Source organism: Oncorhynchus mykiss, chromosome 16, assembly GCF_013265735.2.
Source record: "Oncorhynchus mykiss isolate Arlee chromosome 16, USDA_OmykA_1.1, whole genome shotgun sequence".
NCBI lineage: Eukaryota > Metazoa > Chordata > Actinopteri > Salmoniformes > Salmonidae > Oncorhynchus > Oncorhynchus mykiss.
In genome coordinates this window covers 16,448,187-16,459,155 of record NC_048580.1, presented here as the reverse complement: position 1 = coordinate 16,459,155, position 10,969 = coordinate 16,448,187, and positions in this window count along the sequence as shown.

Genomic DNA, 10,969 nt, shown 5'->3' with positions numbered 1-10,969 from the left:
TACTAGAGGGGCGCTGTCATAAGTCCTTGAAGTTCCAGAATGGGTTGAACATGGCAGCCATATCGGTCAGGGAGAAATCCAAACCAGTCTAATTGGAATGAATGGCAATTGAGGCATAATACAGATTTTACTTATGTAGGAAAATAAAACAAAGGCATGTGATTTATCAGAAATTGTGTAATAGAATTATTGTCAAAGTAAAATGTTGTCATATAAATCATGTATACAGTTTACACAGGTTTTATACACATGTTCTGTATAAATAGCCTGGCAGTAGACATTGGCAGTGGAATGGCCTTATTGAAGAGTTCTGTGACTTTCAACGTGGCACCGTCGTTGAATGTCAGTTTGTCAAATCTCTGCCCTGATTGAGCTGCCCTGGTCAACTGTACGTGCTGTTATTGTGAAGTGGAAACATCTAGGAGAAACAACGGCTCAGCCACGAAGTCGTTGGCAACACTCAATACTGACTTCCAAACTGCATCTGGAAGCAATGTCAGCACAACTGTTAGTCCGGGAGCTTCATGAAATAGGTTCTCTTGGCTGAGCAGCCGCATGCACACAAGCCTAAAATCACCCATGTGCAATGTCAAGCATTGGCTGGAGGGGTGTAAAACTGGACTGGAGCAGTGGAAACGAGTTCTCTGGAGAGATGAATCACGCTTCACCATCTGGCAGTCCAACGGACAAATCTGGGTTTGGCGGATGCCAGGAGAACGCTACCTGCCCAAATGCATAGTGCCAACTGTAAAGTTTGGTGGAGGAGGAATAATGGTCTGGGGCTGTTTTTCATAGTTCGGGCTAGGCCCCTTAGTTCCAGTGAAGGGAAATCTTAACGCTACATCATACAATGACATTCTAGACAATTGTGTGCTTCAAACTTTGCGGCAACAGTTTGGGGAAGGCCCTTTCCTGTTTCAGTATGACAATGCCCCCATGCACAAAGCGAGGTCCATACAGAAATGGTTTGTCGAGATCGGTGTGGAAGAACTTGACTGGCCTGCACAGAGTCCTGACCTCAACCTCATTGAACACTGACCTCACTAATGCTCTAGTGGCTGCAGAGTCCCCGCAGCAATGTTCCAACACCTAGTGGAAAGCCATCACAAAAGAGTAGAGGCTGTTATAGCAGCTCAGGGGGGACCAACTCCATATTAATGTCCATGATTTTGGAATGAGATGTTCGACAAGCACTTTTGGTCATAAAGTGTACTTATTTCCAATGATACAACAAACATCCATTGCTGGATTTAATGTTAACGAACAAGTGTAACTTCTTAAATTGCTTTGATTGCCCAACATTTGGGATACCATTTGAGCATTGCAAACTGTGGAAATTCATCAAATGAAATCTGTTTGTTGAGAATCAATTTGTTGCTATCCATTGACCAATCTCCTGCACCGAAAAGAGAACTAAATGGTTTGTTTATTTCCCCTTTTCTCGTCACTGATTTGTCAAGATAGAACAAGGGTAAAAGGCTGCTGAGTGTTTGTTTGGACCTGAAGGCTTGATATATCCAGGCATTATCCCATTCTTAATTTTTCCTAATAGATCTATCTGTTACACTCTGACGCATACATTCGGTTCCACTGCTGGGATGCAGTGATCAAAACTGGATATAACTGGGTTTCTCTAATTATAGTTCCTCCTTATCAGTTTCCTTGCTCTTCTCCTCAGATTTCCTGAGTTCAAAAATATCTTGTGATGTGGGCATGTAATTAAAACTTTAAATATTCCATGATGCTACACTGAACAAAAATATAAACGCAACATGAAACAATTTCAAAGATTGTAACGAGTTACAGTTCATATAATGAAATCATTATATCATTATATATATATCCTTGTCTCATCCTTGTCTCATTGCGCACCAGCGACTCCTGTGGCGGGCCGGGCGCAGTGCACTGAACGGTGGTAAATTTAAAAGACAATTAGATGTTTACAGTCAATAACAGACCATGTTTTTCTTTCCACTCCGCATCCTCTCTTTCACATCGGAGCAGAGATAAATGCAGAAAAAAAGCTTGGCATATCAAGAATGAAAGACAAAGGCGAGCGTCATCTTCTGTTACCTGATCCTGTGCAGTATTTTTATTTTTTTTACGTGCTATTTCTTACATTGGTACCCCAGGTAATCTTAGGCTTTATTACATACAGTTGGGAGGTACTACTGGATATAAGAGCAACGTCAACTCACCATCATTACGAACAGGAATACGACTTTCCGAAGCGGATCCTCTGTTTTGCCCACCACCCAGGACAATGGATCGGATCCCAGCCAGCGAACCAAAACAACGTCGCCGTAAAAGGGGCAGACGAAGCGGTCTTCTGGTCAGGCTACGGAGATGGGCACATCGCGCACCACTCCCGAGCATACTACTCGCCAATGTCCAGTCTCTTGACAACAAAGTTGATGAAATCCGAGCAAGGGTAGCATTCCAGAGAGACATAGGAGACTAATTCATTGCTTCACGGAAACATGGCTCACTCGAGACACGCTATCGGAGTCGGTACAGCCACCTGGTTTCTTCACGCATCGCGCTGACAGAAACAAGCATCTTTCTGGTAAGAAGAAGGGCGTGGTGTGATAATAACAACATACAGGAACTCAAGTCCTTTTGTTCACCTGACTTAGAATTCCTCACAATCAAATGTTGACCGCATTATCTACCAAGAGAATTCTCTTAGATTATAATCAGACACGCATATATATTCAAACTTTATTTGACTCTATTTAAACTGGAAACCACATATCATGAGGCTGCATTCATTGTAGCTGGGGATTTTAACAAGGCTAATCTGAAAACAAGACTCCCTAAATTCTATCCGCATATCGATTGTGCTACCAGGGCTGGTAAAACCCTGGATCATTGTTATTCTAACTTCCACGACGCATATAAGGCCTCCCCCGCCCTCCTTTTGGAAAAGCTGACCACGACTCCATTTTGTTTTTCCCAGCTTATAGACAGAGACTAAAACAGGAATCTCCCGCGCTCAGGTCTGTTCAACGCTGGTCCGGCCAATCTGATTCCACGCTTCAATATATGTTCCGCACTGCGTCAAACAACAACATTGATGTATACGCTGATTCGGTGTGCGAGTTTATTAGCAAGTACATCAGCGATGTTGTACCCACAGCAACTATTAAAACATTCCCAAACCAGAAACTGTGGATGGCAGCATTCGCGTGAAACTGAAAGCGCGAACCACTGCTTTTAACCAGGGCAAGGTGACCGGAAACATGACCGAATACAAACAGTGTATTCCCTGCGCAAGGCAATCAAACAAGATAAGCGTCAGTATAGAGACAAAGTAGAGTCGTAATTCAACGGCTCAGACACAAGAGGTATGTGGCAGAGTCTACAGTCAATCATGGATTACAAAAAGAAAACCAGCCCCGTCACGGACCAGGATGTCTTGCTCCCAGACAAACTAAGCAACTTCTTTGCTCGCTTTGAGGACAATACAGTGCCACTGACATGGCCCGCTACCAAAACCTGTGGACTCTCCTTCACTGCAGCCGAAGTGAGTAAAACATTTAAACGTGCTAACCCTCGCAGGGCTGCAGGCCCAGACGGCATCCCCAGCCGCGTCCTCAGAGCATGTGCAAACCAGCTGGCTGGTGTGTTTACGGACATATTCAATCAATCCTTATCGCAGACTGCTGTTCCCACATGCTTCAAGAGGGCCACCATTGTTCCTGTTCCCAAGAAAGATAAGGTAACTGAGCTAAACGACTACCGCTCCGTAGCACTCACTTCCGTCATCATGAAGTGCTTTGAGAGACTAGTCAAGGACCATATCACCTCCACCCTACCTGACACCCTAGACCCACTCCAATTTGCTTACAGCCCCAACAAGTCCACAGACGACGCAATCGCAACCACACTGCACACTGCCCTAACCCATCTGGACAAGAGGAATACCTATGTGAGAATGCTGTTCATTGACTACAGCTCAGCATTTAACACCATAGCACCCTCCAAACCCGTCATCAAGCTCGAGACCCTGGGTCTCAACCCCACCCTGTGCAACTGGGTACTGAACTTCCTGATGGGCTGCCCCCAGGTGGTGAGGGTAAGGTAATAGCATCTCCACCCCGCTGATCCTCAACACTGAGGCCCCACAAGGGTGCGTTCTGAGCCCTCTCCTGTATTCCCTGTTCACCCACGACTGCGTGGCCATGCACGCCTCCAACTCAATCATCAAGTTTGCAGACAACACTACAGTGGTAGGCTTGGTTACCAACAACGACGAGACGGCCTACAGGGAGGAGGTGAAGGCCCTTGGAGTGTGGTGTCAGGAAAATAACCTCACACTCAACGTCAACAAAATAAAGGAGATGATCGTGGACTTCAGGAAACAGCAGAGGGAGCACCGCCCTATCCACATCGACGGGACAGTAGTGGAGAGGGTAGTAAGTTTTAAGTTCCTCGGCGTACACATCACGGACAAACTGAACTGGTACACCCACACAGACAGCGTGGCGAAGAAGGAGCAATCAGCGCCTCTTCAACCTCAGGAGGCTGAAGAAATTCGGCTTGTCACCAAAAGCACTCACTAACTTTTACAGATGCACAATCGAGAGCATCCTGTCGGGCTGTATCACCGCCTGGTACGGCAACTGCTCCACCCACAACCGTAAGGCTTTCCAGAGGGTAGTGAGGTCTGCACAACGCATCAACGGGGGAAAACTACCTGCCCTCCAGGACACCTACACCACCCGATGTCACAGGAAAGCCATAAAGATCATCAAGGACAACAACCACCCGAGCCACTGCCTGTTCACCCCGCTATCATCCAGAAGGCGTTGGTCAGTACAGGTGCATCAAAGCAGGGACCGAGAGACTGAAAAACAGCTTCTATCTCAAGGCCATCAGACTGTTAAACAGCCATCACTAACATTGAGTGGCTGCTGCCAACATACTGACTCAACTCCAGCCACTTTAATAATGGAAAAATGTATGTAAAAATGTATCACTAGCCACTTTAAACAATGCCACTTAATATAATGCTAACATACCCTACATTACTCATCTCATATGTATATACTGTACTCCAAACCATCTACTGCATCTTGCCATCTATATGTAATACATGTATCACTAGCCACTTTAAACAATGCCACTTTTATGTTTACATACCCTACATTACTCATCTCATATGTATATACTGTACTCTATACCATCTACTACATCTTGCCTATGCCGTTCTGTACCATCACTCATTCATATATTCTTATGTACATATTCTTCATCCCTTTACACTTGTGTGTATAAGGTAGTTGTTGTGGAATTGTTAGGTTAGATTACTCGTTGGTTATTACTGCATTGTCAGAACTAGAGGCACAAGCATTTCGCAACACTCGCATTAACATCTGCTAACCATTTGTATGTGACAAATAAAATTTGATTTGATTTGATCTTATATCGCCTTTGTCTCGTTTTTTCCCCCCACATCTAGTGCTCTCTATCCTTCTTCTATTGTAGTCTCTCCATTTCATTCTCTCTAATTCACGATCCATTTTGTATTTATTTGTGTTACTATAGCAACATGGCAATTCAACTCACTCTTGTTTTTGGTGCCTTCATCGCTGTCAGACTGCCCTAGTTTCCCCTCTCTGTAAGTGGGCCACATTAATGGCTGAAACCATAGAGGAAGAGTGTGTTTTGTTCTTCTCTCTGCTTCATTACTAACATGCAGGGGTCAGAGGTCAATCACTCAAACATCTAAAGGTGTTCATTTGTGTGGGTGGTCACATGTTTTGTTGGTGTTTGTGCAGTCGCGGTGTGTGTGTGTGTGATAGAGCTGAGGTAAGAGACAAATCCAATCAGACTTTCTCACATGCGCCGAATACAACAGGTGTAGGTAGACCTTACCGTGAAATGCTTACTTACAAGCCCTTAACCAACAGTGCAGTTCAAGAAAGAGTTATGAAAATATTTACCAAAAAAGAATAAAAAAGTAACACAATACAATAACGAGGCTATATACAGGGAGTACTGGTACTGAGTCAATGTGCGGGGGTACAGGTTAGTCGAGGTAGTTTGTACATGTATTTAGGGGTGAAGTGACGATGCATAGATAATAAACAGCAAGTAGCAGCAGTGTAAAATACAAATGGAGGGGGGGGGGGGGGGGGTCAAAGGTCATCAGAGAGAACAGTCTATGACTTGGGTGACTAGAGTCAATTTTTGGGGCTTTCCTCTGACACGGCCTAGTATATAGGTACTGGATGGCAGGAAGCTTGGCCCCAGTGATGTACTAGGCCATACGCATTACCCTCTGTAGCACCTTACAGTCAGATGCTGAGCAGTTGCCATATCAGATGGTGATGCAACTGGTCAGGATGCTCTCAATGGGGCAGCTGTAAAACTTTTTGAGGATCTGGGGACCCATGCCAAATCTTTTCAGTCTCCTGAGGGGGAAAATGTGTTGATGTGCCCTCTTCACAACTGTCTTGGTGTGTTTGGACCATGATAATTTGTTGGTGATGTGGACACCAAGGAACTTGAAACTCTATACCTGCTCCACTACAGCCCTGTCAATGTTAATGGGGGCCTGTTTGGCCTGTCTTTTCCTGTAGTCCACGATCAGCTCCTTTGTCTTGCTGACGTTAAGGGAGAGGTTATTGTCTCTGACCTCCTCCCAATAGGCTGTCTCATCGTTGTCGGTGATCAGGCCTACCACTGTTGTGTGGTCAGCAAACTTAAAGATGGTGTTGGAGTCGTGTTTGGCCAAGCAGTCGTGGGTGAACAGGGAGTACAGGAGGGGACTAAGCACACACCACTGAGGGGCCCCAGTGTTGAGGATCAGCTTAGCAGACGTGTTGTTGCCTACCATTAAAGAAGGTGTAATTGTGTGTTCTGCTAAGAGCTTTGCTATTTTGTCGGAACAACCATATAATAAGCTGGACATGAGAGTGTGTGACACATGTGGTGTGTCACTATCAACCAGTCCCAAAATAACACAATTGGAGATGATCCATCAAAACATTCCGATTAGAATTCAACCTATTTTACGATTCGATTTTTATGTCTGCTCCTTGTCTTTCCTTTAGCTTTCACCAAACTTCCGCCCTCTGTATCATGTTACAATAGGACAGAGTCCCATGTAAATGGTTTGAAGACATGGAATGTGTATTTAGTGGAAAGCACACCTCCTCTGAAACACACCGAGCTGCCCATCTCCACCCATACGTATACTAGGTCTAAATCACATTGTCCTGTGCTCGTATACCCGTAACCATTGTAGTGGTGATCTTAGCGATGATTTCCTTGGTGACATTGGTTTTGAGCTTTGACAGAAAAACATTTGAGAGGAAATGTGATAGTTTTTTTCCTACCAATCTCAGTTTTATCAGTAGTAGGTTTGACACAGTCAACAAAGAGAGGGAGAGATGAAACCAATGTGGAATAGGCCTACCTTATCTGGTGGATGTTTCCTCCCCTCGTTCGTCTGTTACGAGCACGCTCTTGACATTCTACTGTACAAACAATAGCAGTCTTGATTCATACGGTCTGCTTTCCCAGAAAGAGCTGTGATGTATACAGAGCACGTTGTTTTTCTTTTCAATCCCAGCAAACCAACTGAAATGTATGAGCTTTTGCTGGTTCTCACATTGACATCCCGTTGATTTATTGAAAGAACTTGTGAGTGAATCTACTCCCATTTACAGAGTGGGTTGAACTGTTCCATTGAGTCATAGTTAATTAATAGGGACTTTCCTTACCGTGCTGAGGTCGAGACACTGTGAGACCCACCAGCACCGTGTGACACCAGGTCTCCTGAGCACATTCAGCATTGTAAGAGCTGAGGAGGGTGACACACACGGGAGCGATTGCATCAAAATATTCACACAGTGGAGCCTGGGGCAAGGCTGGGGCTGGATGCTCCAGCAGAGACACATGTAAAACACATGAACCCCCCCCCCACATACACACGCACAAAAGTTATTTTCTGACTGATCACTTAGCTGACCACTCTGTTCTGATGCAATGTGGAAAACATACAACTCCAATATGCATATTAGTGTAGGACATATGATACCGTATGTTTTCTGCTCTGAAGGTTGTGGAGTTTGTCTGTTCTAACAACCCTAATCCAGGATCTGGGGTCGCTGAACAGATGAGTAAGTCAACCTGAGGAATATACACATGTAGCCACAGAGAACTGAAAATAACTGAAAAGTAGCAAACAAAGGTGGAAGAAAATGTTTGACACAAAAGCTCTGTTTTGTTAAAGGAAAACTCTTTGGGTATTTGTTTCATTAGTCCATTGTTGATATAGTCCCAAAATGTTTTGCATGTCAGATAAAGTTTTCAAGATATATAACTTTCAAAATACATAAATACAGCCGGTATAATGGCTATTGCATCACACAATGCTGCATTTTGCATCATATGATGCAAAATACATTATACTGGCTATATTTCTGTCAGTCTGTCTGTTTGGGTAGACATGAGTAACTCCCACCTGTCTTTCTGTCTCTGCCCGTTCGTTTGTCTGTCAGTCTGTTTTGAAAGCAGACAGGTCTGCCCTCGCCTAAAGCCATTGCCATGGATTCCTCAATATGTATCTGCTCTTTGCATCCAGGCAAGAATGAACCAGTTTACTGTCATTCTGGTTCACTCCGAGCAGACATACACAAAAATAATTCACATAAGAACTTTATCTCTTTCTCTAACTTAAAGGAGAATTTAGCTTTTGTATGACCAAATCTCTATTTTTGATGTAAATGGCATGTTATAGAAGGGTCCAGACACTTTTTTTTAAATAAAACTTTATTTAACACTTGTTTGTGAGAAACAAGCAGGACTCTGAAAAAACATAAACAGATGCTCCAAAAACACCAAAATACTGTACGTCCTTTTTAGAAACAGAAGTATAGTGATGCACGTCTTTAGATGTTGTACACAAGTCATTCCGAACTTTATCCGCAAAATGATGTTACATTTCAAAAAGAAGTGAAACTGAAAAACAAAAAGTGTCAGGGCCCTTCTATAACATGCCATTAAGGGGGGAAAATAAGAGATTTGGTTGTAACAAAAAAAAAAGAGAAGCTTTAAGCTCCTTCGGATGGGTCAACCTTGTGGTTCAGACTGCCCTGGGGTTCTGAGGTACAGTCATAACTGTGTGTAACAATTTGAATTGACAGTCTGGAATGTTGACCTATGACCGTCTTACCAAACATTTCTCCTGAGGGTGTTGGGAAGTATGGACATAAGCCATAGTCTCTTCGTCTCTACTTCATCATCAAAGCTATGACCAAGTATTAGGCTGCTTGGCAGATAAGAGATTGTCTAAAAATAAATACACTACCAAGCCACAAAATGTAAATTGCCTTCGTGTTCAAAGAAAGGTGGACCAAAACAGCTTGTTTTATTCTGGTTTTCCCTCAGTCTCTGTAGAACCAGATATAAACCAGGAGCTGCAAGCTCAGGCCTGTTGCATGCAGTCATAGGCCATCTTACATGAATGTCTAGACTTAAAATAACTTTCCAGACACTCAGAGAAGAGATTCTCATCTTGACTCACTGTTCTGTTCACTGTCAGTCACATTTCTTTATGTCTTCTACAGTTCTACCGTAGTGCACTAAAGGTGACAAGCTTCCTCTTCTGCAGTCTACTTCTTTTGGATACTCATGAGGTCCTGTTTGCTGATGTCTAAAATATGTTACAGTAAAGGTATATTTAGACATTTAAGGGATATTTTTTGGAAAACAAATGTTGATACATTTCAGTCATTTAGCAGACGCTCTTATCCAGATTGACAAACAGTTAGTGCAGTCATCTTAAGAGAGCTAGGTGGGACAACCACATTTCACAGGCATAGTAAGTACATTTTTCCTCAATAAAGTAGCTATCAAAAGTAGCTATCTGCAAAGGCAGAGCTAGTAAGGGGGGAAAAAAGAGTAAAGTACGAGTGTTAGTTCATTATTTTTTTTTTCAGATGGTTTTGCAAGATTGGCGAGACTCTGCTTTCCTAGATCAGGAAGCTGGTTCCACCATTGGGGTGCCAGGACAGAGAAGAGTTTGGACTGGGCTGAGTGGGAACTGCCCTCCCGTGGGTCAAGAGACCAGAGGTGGCAGAACAGAGGGCTAGGGCTGGGGTGAAGGGTTTGAGCATAGCCTGAAGGTAGGTAAGTTTCTCTTGCTGCTACGTAGGCAAGTACCATGGTCTTGCAGTGGATGCGAGCTTCGACTGGAAACCAGTGGAGTGTGAGGAGGAGCGGGGTGACATGGGAGAACTTGGGAAGGTTGAACACCAGCATTCTGGATAAGTTTCAAGGGTTTTATGGCACAAGCGTGGAGCCTAGCCAACTGCGAGTTCCAGTAGTCCAGATGTGAGATAACAATTTCCTGGATTGGGCCCTGCACCGCTTCCTCTGTGAGGTAGGGTCGTACTCTACAGATGTTGTACTCTACAGACTAGTAACCTTCCGGTTACTAGTCCAACGCTCTAACCACTAGGCTTCCCTGCCGCCCCAATGAATGGAAGAGAACTTTGGGACCTACTTTCCAATCCGTTTGACAGTGATCCTGGCTCAGTTGACGTGCCGATAAGCGAAATCGAACAGATGATCAAGCTGTCATGTGACCGAATGCTGCAGACAACGCATTCACGTCACTACGGAGGAGTTTTGGTTCCTGACTTCAAATGGAATACCCTGCCTTCTCCCTCTGAGCATTAATGCTGCAATCAAGACAACTGGGAACTCGGAAATCTCAGACTTCCAACTACAGTAAGTTCAAGACAACTGGGAAAAAAATATTTTCTTTTTTGAACAGTTATCCAACTCGATATTCCAACTCAGGAACTCAGGCCTCTTTCTAGAGCTCTGACTTTTCAACCTCAAGATCACTGACGTCATGATTTCGTATTTTTCTGAATTCCCAGTTGTCTTGAAAGCACCATACAACTCATGGTACACTTCACCAGCTCATATCTGTGTGAAGTTCAATTCA